The following is a 12,506-nucleotide window of genomic DNA, read 5'->3' as shown; positions in this document are numbered from 1 at the left end:
ACTCATCCTTTGTTCTAGAGTATGCATTCCCCCAGTATGGAGCTTACACTTCAGGAATGTGTCTTGCCAGTACTGAGATTGCCCTTCAGAGTTCGTGTGGCCCAGCTCTTTTGCACTCTGAAGTAGGTTCCCCAGCTACTGACCCATTATTTTAGAGCATACATCCTGCCACTAAAAGCCCACAGTCTAGACAAGGAATATCCCATGAACTGAGTGAGCAGTGGAGCACACATCACAATGGCCACTTCTCAGGCCACATTCTAGAGCATATATTCTACAACGGATGAGTTTGTAAACTGGAGTATGGTCCTGACTCTACAAGGTATGAGTATTTTCTCTACAGCAAGCATACCCAAATCCTCATTTTACCCTCAGGAGCAAGTGCCTTTTGACCAAAGAGCCCATGTTTTCAAGGATTCAATCCCTCAGGTAGGCCTGCAATTTTCAGCACATGTACCACTGCAAAGAAACTAGTGGTCTAGATGCCCATCAGCAGATGAATGGATAAGAAAGCTATGGTACATATACACAATGGAGTATTACTCAGCCATTAAAAAGAATACATTTGAATCAGTTCTAATGAGGTGGATGAAACTGGAGCCTATTATACAGAGTGAAGTAAGCCAGAAAGAAAAACATCAATACAGTATACTAATGCATATATATGGAATTTAGAAAGATGGTAACAATAACCCGGTGTACGAGACAGCAAAAGAGACACTGATGTATAGAACAGTCTTATGGACTCTGTGGGAGAGGGAGAGGGTGGGAAGACTTGGGAGAATGACATTGAAACATGTAAAATATCATGTAAGAAATGAGTCCATTTTCCAAAGCACACAAGCCACAACTATTTAGACCACACTATAGTGGTGATAAGAACTAATGTGCTGTAATGCTTAGGTGCCACAATCTGTGGACTTTAACTCTTGAGCATGCATCTTGCCTCTTACTGAGCCCAAGTTCTTGAGGATGCATCTCATCACTATTAGGACCACATTCTAGACCAGGCATGTTGTAACTACTGATCTGGAACTCTGGCACACACCATCCACCAAGTGACCTCCATTAAAGAATGCCTGCTACAAGTACTCAGCTTGCACTTTGGAGAATGGGTTCTACCACTTTTGAGTCTACACTCTACAGGAGTCATTCCAGAGTGACTTAACTATGAGGCTCAAAGCTGCCACACCGAGCCCACATTCTAGAGAAAATATGCCACCAAGAATGACCATAGACTCTGGAGCTCCTGTCCTATTAAACTGATCCATGTTCTAATGTATCCATTTGCAAGAATTGAGCTTGCAATATTGAGCAAGATCCTACCAGTAATGAGCCCACAATCTGGAGCCCGCATGTTGAACTTCAAAACCTAAACTCAGGATCATGCTTCCTAACACTATTGAGCTTATGTTTCATAGCACCCATTGCTATACTGTAGGACTGTTTGCTAAAGCAGATATACCACAACTACTGAGCTTGCCCTGTAGAGTATATGTCCCTCCACTACTGAGTCCATCTTCTACACTGGAAAATAGCATGGAAACCTGTTTCAGTATTTCCCACCGAATCTCATGGATAAAGGAGGCTGGATGGCTATACAGTCCATAGAATCACAAGGAGTCAGGCATGACTGAAGTGATTCAACACACATGCAACAAACAACTAAAATGTGTTTGGGCTTCTCTGGTTGTTCAGGCAGTAAAGAATCTGTTTGTAATGCAAGAGACCTTGGTTCAATCTCTAGCTCAAGACTATCACCTGGAGAAGGGAAAGGCTACTGACTCCAGTATCCTTGCCTTGAAAATTCCATCAACAGAAGAGCCTGGTGGGTTATCTTTCATAGTGTAGCAAAGAGTCAGACACAACTGGGTGACTAATATACCAACTCCTTACAAAGTGTCCCATGACTACTGAGCCTGGCTGTAAACATGAGTGCCTTAACTAGTGCAATTACACCTGGAGCATACATCCTGCTGCTACTAGCATGTGATTGTTGCACTTCTGCCACAGTTACTACATTTACACCCTGGAGCACACATTCCTAGGCTTGAACTTGTGCTCTAGAACAGGAGTGCTACAGCTATATAACTTGCACTATAGAGCCTGCCACCACCAGTTTTGAGCCTGCATCCTATTGTCCAGCTATTGCAACTAATGAGTTTGCACTTTAGGGCACATGTCAGAGATGAGGATCTTGCCTTCCTGAGCAAGTCTCCTGCAACTACTGATCCTGCACTCTAGAGCAGGTTTCCACAAATACTGAGCAGCACTCTAGAGCACACATACCTTCACTGCCAGGACCACACCCTAGAACACGAATAATATTTACTACTAAACTCTTACTCTGGAGTGTATATGACTGCAATACTGCCCCCATGCTATGGAGTACTTGGACTACAAAATTGAGTTTGCACTCTGGAGCAGGCATCATGCCACTACTGACTCCACACATAGAGCTGCAATGTGCAACTATAGAGATTGTGCTTGAAGCATCAATTGAGTCAGTACTGATACCATGCCCTAGTGCAATTATACTTCAACTACTGAGCTTCGACCCAGGAGGATGTGCCCTGCCACTAAGTGAGATGGTGCTTTAGAACAGATGCACCAGAAAAACTTAAATTGCACCCTGGAAAATGCATAACTACACTAACTGAGCCTGTGCTATGATGTAAACATGGCACAATTTCTGAGTTTGTGTTCTAGAGTAGGCATCATGCCACTACTGACCTCACACTTAAGAGCAAATGTACTGCAAATAGTGACTTAACAGTTTGGAACATGTGGATTACCACTACTGAGTTCTCCCTCTAGAAAACAAGAGCTGGAAATACTCTCTTGCACTTTGAAACATGCGTCTCTCAAACATTGACCCCTCACACAAGAGCTTGTGGACCAAACTACTGATATGGATCTTTGGGATATGTGTTCTGGAACAAGTGAGCTTACACTCCAGAGCATACATTCTATAACTACTATCTTGACTTTGGAGCACATGTCCCACCACTACTGACCTGGTCTAGAGAGCCAGAGTTCCACAAGTAATGAGACTTCACCCTGCAGCACACGTCTTGCCACACTGACCTTGAGTTCCATAGCATATATCCTGCCACTATTGAGGCCACACTTTAGAGCACATATGTCGTAACTACTGATCTTGAACTTGGGAGCACAAATCCCACCACTGCATGCCCAGTATATAGAGGACACTTCCTGTGACTCAGTTGATTAAGAATCCACTTGCAATGCAGAAAACCCTCCTTTGATTCCTGAGTCTGGAAGATCTGGTGGAGAAAGGATAGGCTGCCCACTGCAATATTGTTGGGCTTCCCTTATGGCTCAGCTGGTAAAGAATCTGCCTGCAATGTGGGAGACCTGGGTTTGAAAACTGGATAGGGAAAATCCCCTGGAGAAGGGAAAGCTACCCACTCCAGTATTCTGGCATGGAGAATTCCATGGGCTGTATAGGCCATGGGGTCTCAAAGAGTTGGACACTTTGACTGAGTTGGACTCAGTGACTTTGACACAGTTGGACTGAGTGACTTTCACTTTCATTTTCCCTGAAACTGCTAAGTTTTCACTGTGTATTCATTCCAGCACTGTAGAGCCCATGTTCTAGAGCATGTTCTAGAGCATTTCATAACTACTGATTGCAGTATAATGCCTGCCAAACCCACTACTGTACCTGCATTTCATGTCTGCCGTAACTAATGAGTGTGCACTCTGGAGCTCTTGTCTTGCCACTACTGACCCATGTTTTGGTGCAATCACTGGCAGCTCCTGCACTTGCACTCTAGAGTATACACTTGCCACAAATGCACCTAGTGCATTTCTGGTGCATCTAGAATTAAGTTTACACTCAGGAGCATGGTTCTGGCTACTACTGAGTTGTGCTTTATAGCACAAATCAAGGACCTGCTGGATGTCATTCTCAAGAGCAGAGCTCTTGTCATCCCACAAGAGCAGAGCTTGCACTCGCTGACAAGTATCCCAGCACTATTGAGCCCAGCTTCTACGATAATCATCCTGCAATGACTGGATGCTTAATCTAAGCACACTTGCTGCAATAGGCTTAGACGCTGGAACTGGAGAGCACAATATTTGAGCTTGAATTTGGAAGCATGCATTCTGAGACTACTGAGTTTGTATTCTACAGTATGAACCATAGCCCTCGTGAGAAGCCACCCAAGAGATCACATATTGCAACTGGTGATCTTGTACTCTGGAGCACAAATCCCACCATTAGTGATCCCATGCTGTAGGGCATTTATACAGCAAATATTAATATTGCACTCTGGAACAAACATTCCAAAACTCCTGAACCTGCGTTCTAGAACATGAATATTGCTACTACTCAGCCTTATTGCTAGAGTTGGCCTGCCATAACTATTGAAATCGCACTTTGAAGCAACCATCCCTGCACTAGTAAGCCAATATTTTAGAGTTTAAGTACTTCAGCTTCTGAGCATGTACCGTAAAATACATGTCTTGCCAATTCTGAGTCCGAACTCTATATCTGTGGTGCCACAACTGCTGAACTTCCACTGTGGAATACATGCCTTGTAACTACTGAGCCAATGATCTAGCTTGTGCATCCTATAAATGTTGAGCACTTGATCTAGAGTAGGTGTGCCTTCCTTCGGAGCCTGAACCTGGTAGCAAGTACCCTACTATAATGTGCTCTAAAGGCTAGGTGCCATAACTAGTCAGCTTTCAGTCTGGAGCATGCAGCTGGCCACTACTTACCCCGAGTTCTAGAGGACACATCACTTTTGAGGCCATACTGTAGATCAGGCATGCTGTAACTATTGATCTTGAACCCTGAAACATGTGTCCCACCACTAAGTTCCCTTGTGATAGAGGATACTTGCCAGAATTACTAAGCTTGTAATCTGGAGCACAGGTTCTGCCCCATTTAAGCCAGCATTCTAGAGGAGGCATTCCACTAGAGTGTAACAAATTCCACTCTAGTGTAAGGCACTAATTTACACTATGGGGCTCAACAGCAACCACTACTGATCCCTCTTTTTAGAGCCTACAATTATTAAGCATGCACACTTGCATCCTACTATTACTAATTTAATGTTCTATCGCATCCATTGGCAACTACAGAACTTGCAACCCTGAGCAAATATTCTGCCAGTAATGAGACTACAGTCTGAAGTCTGCATGCCAAAACTTCCAAGCTTGCACTCAGGAACATGCTTCCCAGCACTACTGAGTTGTGTTCCATAGTGTGTGTTGGGGCACTCTGAAACACTGCTTTGAACAGACAGCTGCAATTACTGGGCTTGCACTCTGGAACACACAAGCACATCTTCTATATAAGTTTCCCAAGAAGCTCAGGAGATAAAGATTTTTCCTGAAATATAGGAGACAAAGGAGATGCAGGTTCATATCATTGGGTGGGTAAGATTTCCAGAAAAAGGGCATGGAACCCACTCTGGTATTCATTCCCAGAAAATCTCATAGAAGGAGGAGCCTGGGGGTGGGGTTAGTGTCCATAGTGTCACAAAGAGTTAGACAGGATGAAAGTGCCTGAGTGTGCACAGCAAAAACAACTATAATGGTTTCCATAGTGGCTCAGAGAGTAAAAATCTGACTCCAAAGCAGAGAGACCTGGATTTGATCCCTGGGTAAGAAAGAACAACTGGAGAAGGGAATGGCTACCTACTCAGGTATTCTGGCCTCAAGAATTTCTTGGACAGAGAAATATGGTAGACTGTAGTTCATGGAATCACAGGGTCAGACATGAATGGGTGACTAACACACCAATTGTATAGTAAGTATCCCCAAACTACTAAGCCTGTCTCTAAGCACAAGTGCTCTAATGCTCTAGTACTCTGACTACTGAAATTTCACCTGCAGTGCCCACCTTTCTACTATAAGTCCATGATTTAGGGCAGGTTTCCACAGTTGCTTAACTGGTACCATGGATCATGTATTCCTAGGCTTGTGCTTGTGTTCTAGAGTAGGATATTCACAGCATAAAACTGCCTCCAACCACTATGTACATGCATTCTAATGCACACCTGTTGTGAGTACTGACAGTGCACTGTAGGGCACATGTCCCAAGATGAATGAGCCTGCATTCCTGAAGATGTATCCTGCCACTACTGACCCTGCACTCTAGAGTAGGCATTCCACAAATACTGAGCAGCACTCTGGACAATGCATGTCTTCACCAATGTCCTGCCAACAAGGAGCTGTGTCCAGAGTATGTGTGCCTTAACTACTATGCTTGCACTCTGAAGCTCACATCTGCCTCTACATGTGGCATGTACAGTAAACATGCCACAGTTTCTGAGCTTGGGCACTGAAACTTGAGTTCATAAACTACAAAACTACTAACATCCATTCTAGCTCAGAGATGCAGCAAACATTCAGCTCCCTCTCTGGAGCATGAGTCTCATGATTATTGTACTTGCTTTTGAGAGCAGGCATGCTTCAATAACTTAGGTTGCAATATGGAGCACATATTTTGCTGCTACTGACCCCACATTCTAGAGCAGGCCCTTGCCACAACTACTGTTTTCACTATGGAAAACCCTTTGCCACACTACAGTTACTCACTCTAGACCATGCTTGCTGAAACTACAGATCGTGTTCTCCAAAGCATTTGTCCTGATACTACTAAGTCTTGGTTCTTGAACATACATCTTGTCACTACTGAGACTATGTTCAAGAGCAGGCATGTCACAGCTATTGAGGATGCAAGCCGTCTGAATCTACTGAGCGAAAGTTTTTAAGCATACCTGTACCAACTACTAGGGCTTCCCTAATGGATTACATCTTCTGCCACTACTGAGCCCATTCTCTAGAGGAGTCATGCTTCATCATCAGAGCTTATACTTTGAAATACACATCTTGACAGTATGGAGCCCATGCTCTATCTAACCTGAACCATAACCACTACACCCTTGCTCTAGAGTCAATGTGCCCCATTTCTCATCTTGAAGTGTCCAGCAAGTGTCCTGGCATTAGTGAAGAGGAACTAAAAAGCCTCTTGATGAAGTTGAAAGTGGAGAGTGAAAAAGTTGGCTTAAAGCTCAACATTCAGAAAATGGTCCCATCACTTCATGGGAAATAGATGGGGAAACAGTGTCAGACTTTATTTTTCTGGGCTCCAAAATCACTGCAGATGGTGACTGCAGCCATGAAATTAAAAGACGCTTACCCCTTGGAAGGAAAGTTATGACCAACCTAGATAGCATATTCAAAAGCAGAGACATTACTTTGCCAACAAAGGTCCGTCTAGTCAAGGCTATGGCTTTTCCTGTGGTCATGTATGGATGTAAGAGTTGGACTGTGAAGAAAGCTGAGCGCCAAAGAATTGATGCTTTTGAATTGGTGTTGGAGAAGACTCTTGAGAGTCCCTTGGACTGCAAGGAGATCCAACCAGTGCATTCTAAAGGAGATCAGTCCTGGGTGTTCTTTGGAAGGATTGGTGCTGAAGCTGAAACTCCAATACTTTGGCTACCTCCTGCGAAGAGTTGGCTCATTGGAAAAGACTGTGATGCTGGGAGGGATTGGGGTCAGGAGGAGAAAGGGACGACAGAGGATGAGATGGCTGGATGGCATCACTGACTCGATGGACATGAGTCTGAGTGAACTCCTGGAGTTGGTGATGGACTGGGAGGCCTGGTGAGCTTTGATTCATGGGGTTGCAAAGAGTAGGACATGACTCAGTGACTGAACTGACTTACTGAACTGAGACTACCAGGTTTGGGTTCTAGGAGAGGCATGTTACCACTATTGAGCCTGCATTCAAAAGTCATGTTCCACAACTACTGGGCTCATGCTCTAGACAAGACATACCACAATTAAAGAGCATGCATTCTGGAAAAAGTGGCCCTCCACAAGTGAGTCTTCATTTTATAACACATGTGCTGTAAGTTCTGTGCTTGCTCTCTTTAACACAAGTCACATCACTACTGACCATGTGCTTAAGAGCTGTCAAGCCACAACTACTGAGATTATCCTATGGAATGCAGGTCTTATGATTTCTAAGCTAATGCTCTAGTTCACATGTGTCATAAATACTCAGACCCTGCTCTATAGAGGTGAGTAGTGCCCCTACTAGTGAGTTTACACTCTGGGTGACACGTTCCAACATTACTGATTCTGTGCTGTAGATCACACATGCCACCACCAACTGTATATTCTGAAACACACACCATTGCCACTATAGCACGTGATTTCACTTGTCACTACTAAACTTATACTCTGCAACCCACTCTTCTGCCATGAGCTTGTCTTCTCAAGCAAGCAAGGCAGAATTACTTAATTTGTACTATACAACTTACCTCCTGCCACTACTGAATGTAATTCCAGAGCACGTGTGTTGCAACTACTGAGCTTTTCCTCCAGGACACATGCCATAAGACTACTGAGCCTGCATCATTGAATATGAATCTCACTATTCCTGGCATGTAGTGCTCTAAGTAGATGTGTCACAACTACTGAGCTTGAGCTCAGGAGCATGCATACTGTAAGAACTCTGACCATATTCTGGAGGAGGTGGACCCAAGTTCTGAGCAGCACTCAGGAACATGCATCCTATGACAATTTGGAGCACACTCTAAAGCAGGCCTCCAGCAACTACTGACATTTCACTCTAGAGTGTTGATAACTGCAAAATTTTGCCCATGCGATTACCACCCATGCTCCAAATACTCGCAAAGAGTCAGACACGACTGAGCAACTTCACTTCACTTCTTCTTCCAAATACTTAGCATGCACTATTGAGCATGTATCATGCCACTGCTGACTCTGCACACTACAGCTGGCAACCTAACTCTACTTGCTTACATTCTAAAGGCATGGATGCCATCAATACTGACACCATGCTCAAGTGTAGCTGTATCACAACTATTGCGTTTGCACTCAGGAGGACATGCTTTGCCTCTGCTGAGATTGTGCTTTAGAGTAGGTGCACAAGAAATACTGACCTTACACTTTGGAACACACGTATCTGCACTATTGAGACTGTGTTATTGAGTACACATGCCCAGTTTTTAACTTTGCACTCTAAAGTAGGCATTATGCCACTAATGACCCTACTCTTTAGAGCACGTGTATTGCAACTGCTGAGTTTACAATGGTTCACCCTACTGAATTCTCACTCTAGAGTATCAGAGCACAACTACTAACTTGGCTTCTGGAGCATGCATCCCATAAACATTGATCACTAACTACAGAGCATGTGGACCACAGCAACAGAGATTGCCCTCTGGAGCACATGTCCTGCCACAACTGAGCATGAGCTCCGTAGTATGTGTGCCATAATTACTGAACTTGAACTCTGGGGCACACATCCCACCACTGCATGCCCTCTGTATACAGGATGCTTCCTCCAGCTACTAGCTTGCACTATGGAGCATGCTTTACACCACTATTGAGCCCATACTTTGGAGTAGGCATTCCACAACTACTAGATTGCAATATATTGGCCACCAAGGCCCACCACTGAGCCTACATTCTACAGCAGACCTGCTTCAGCAAATGGCATGCATTCTGGAGTTCCTGTCCTGCCATACTAACTGATGTTCTGGTGCATCCATTGGCAAATCCTGTACTTGCATTCTGCAGCATTTAGTTGAGTTCAGTTCAGTTCATTTCAGTCGCTCAGTCATGTCCGACTCTTTGCGGCCCCATGAATTGCAGCACGCCAGGCCTCTCTGTCCATCACCAACTCCTGGAGTTCACCCAAACCCATGTCCATCGAGTCGGTGATGCCATCCAGCCATCTCAACCTCTGTTGTCCCCTTCTCCTCTGCCCCCAATCCCTCCCAGCATCAGAGTCTTTTCCAAGGAGTCAACTCTTTTCAGGAGGTGGCCAAAGTACTGGAGTTTCAGCTTTAGCATCATTCCTTCCAAACAAATCCCAGGGCTGATCTCCTTCAGAATGGACTGGTTGGATCTTCTTGCAGTCCAAGGGACTCTCAAGAGTCTTCTCCAACACCACAGTTCAAAAGCATCAGTTCTTCGGCACTCAGCTTTCTTCACAGTCCAACTCTCACATCCTTACATGACCACTGGAAAAACCATAGCCTTGACCAGATGGACATTTGTTGGCAAAGTAATGTCCCTGCTTTTTTGGGTTTTTTTAATATGCTATCTAGGTTGGTCATAACTTTCCTTCCAAGGAGTAAGTGTCTTTTAATGTTCCACTCTGGAACCTTCATTCCAGAAGTAAAGAGCTTGTACTCAGAAGCATGCTTTTCTGCTATTGATTTGTGTTTCATAGCACATAATAAGGATCTCTCGGACACTGCTCTTGAGTTGACTATTCAGAGATACAGAGCTTGCATTCTGCAATGTATAACACTAGTAGTAACCCCACCGTCTATAGTATGCATCCTATAAATATTGTCCCTGTGCTCTAATCACCCTTGAGTTTGGACTCTGGAGCAAATGCCAGGACAGTACTGAGCCCACACTCTAGAACATCCAAGGCGGTTCCCTCTGTTTTAGCTTCTTCTATGTGCTGGTCTCTTCGGTGTCTAATTTCTGCCCTCACACTAGGGGGCGGTGGTAGACACTTTTTAGGGTTACTTGTTCAATCGCGCTGTGGGGAGGGCGGGACACTGCAAACAAATAACACTGGCGTGTGCTCACAGTGTCTCAGCCACTCTGGGTTTGCCCCCACTCACAGTGTGTGTGCTTTCCCTGTCTACACTGCTTAGGCTCTAGGTTGCTCTGCCACGAACTGTCTGAGGCCAGCCCTGGGTTGTATGCACTTCCTAAGTCTAAGCTGCTCAGGTTCAGGCACTCGGGTAGTCCTCAGAGGCACAGATTCAGTTGGGCCTGCGTTTTGTGCCCTTCCCATGTCCGAGCAGGTCAGGTGATCAGGTGCTTGGCGAGCATGGTCGATCTGACTTATCGCCTCCCCCATCCCTGCTGCTTGGTTTTCTGGGTGTACAACTGGTGGATGCTGACCATCCAGAATCCTAAGAAGTCTTAGTTAGGAACGAAGCCTGCTTGCAGTTTGGTAGATAATGCCTCTCTGGGGCCACGATTGCCCTCTTCCAGCTCTGGCTGCCTGTCACCAGAAGGGGATGGTCTGCAGCCAGCTAGCTCTGTTCAGTCCTTTGTTCTGTGATCAGGCCTGACGGTGTCTTAGGTTAGGGCTTTTCGCGTGGTAGCTAACCCACAGTTTGGCTTTCTATCTCAAGTTAGTTCCTCAGATTGCCCTCAGGGCATTCAGCCTGGGTTCTTACTCTAAGCAATGCAGCCCTCACCTCCCTGCCCAGTCCCCACTTGCTAATGGTGGATGCAGGCGTCTGTGCTGCTTCTCCGCTGGGGGAGTTACCGTTGGTCACAGTAATCTGTGGGTTTTAATTATTTATTTATTTTTCCTCCCAGTTATGTTGCCTTCTGTGGTTCCAAGGCTCACCACAGACTCAGCAATGAGAGTGTTTCCTGGTGTTAGGAAACTTCTCTCTTTTTAAGACTCCCTTCCTGGGACGGAGCTCCATTCCTACCCTTTTGTCTCTCTTTTTGTCTTTTATATTTTTTCCTACCTCCTTTTGAAGACAATGGGCTGCTTTTTTGGGTGCGTGATGTCCTCTGCCAGCATATAGAAGTTGTTTTGTGGAATTTACTCAGCCTTTAAATGTCCTTTTGATGAATTTGTCAAGGAGAAAGTGTTCTCCCCATCCTATTCCTCCACCGTCTTAGGACCACCTCCAGGACCCTACTCTTGAATTGGCATTTCACAACTATTGAGCTTGAAATCTGAAACATGTGTCCCACCACTACATCTTTATTTTAAGGTCTATTTTCTCTGATATGAGGATTGCTACTTTAACCTTTTTTTTTTTTTTTTTGCTTTCCATTTGCATGGAATATAGCTTTCCTCTCACTTTCAGTCTATTTGTGTGTTTAGGTCTGAAGTGGGTTTCTTGGAGACAGCATATATATAGGTCTTGTTTTTGTATCCATTCAGCCATTCTGTGTCTTTTGGTTGGAGCATTTAATCCATTTACATTTAAAGTAATTATTGATATATATGCTCCTATGCCATTTTCATAATTGCTTGGGGTTGACTTTTTAGATCTTTTTCTTTTCTTGTATCTATTGACTATATAAGTTCCTATAACACTTGTTGTAGAGCTGGTTTGGTGGTAATGAATTCTGTTAACTTTTGTTTGTCTGAAAAGCTTTTATTTCTCCATCAATTTTTTTAAAATTTTTTTTAAATTTTATTTTATTTTTAAACTTTACAATATTGTATTAGTTTTGCCAAATATCGAAATGAATCCACCACAGGTATACCTGTGTTCCCCATCCTGAACCCTCCTCCCTCCTCCCTCCCCATACCCTCCCTCTGGGTCATCCCAGTGCACCAGCCACAAGCATCCAGTGAATGAGATCCTTGCTGGGTACAGTAATCTTGGTTGTAGTTTTTTCACTTTCACTACTTAAATATATCCTGTTATTCTCTTTTGGCCTGCAGAGTTTCTGCTGAAAGATCAGCTGTTAAGCATATGGTGTTTCCC

Source organism: Bos taurus, chromosome Y (genome assembly GCF_002263795.3).
Source record: "Bos taurus isolate L1 Dominette 01449 registration number 42190680 breed Hereford chromosome Y, ARS-UCD2.0, whole genome shotgun sequence".
Taxonomy (NCBI): Eukaryota; Metazoa; Chordata; class Mammalia; order Artiodactyla; family Bovidae; genus Bos; species Bos taurus.
The sequence above is the reverse complement of the archived record's forward strand: the minus strand, read 5'-3'. Positions refer to the sequence as shown.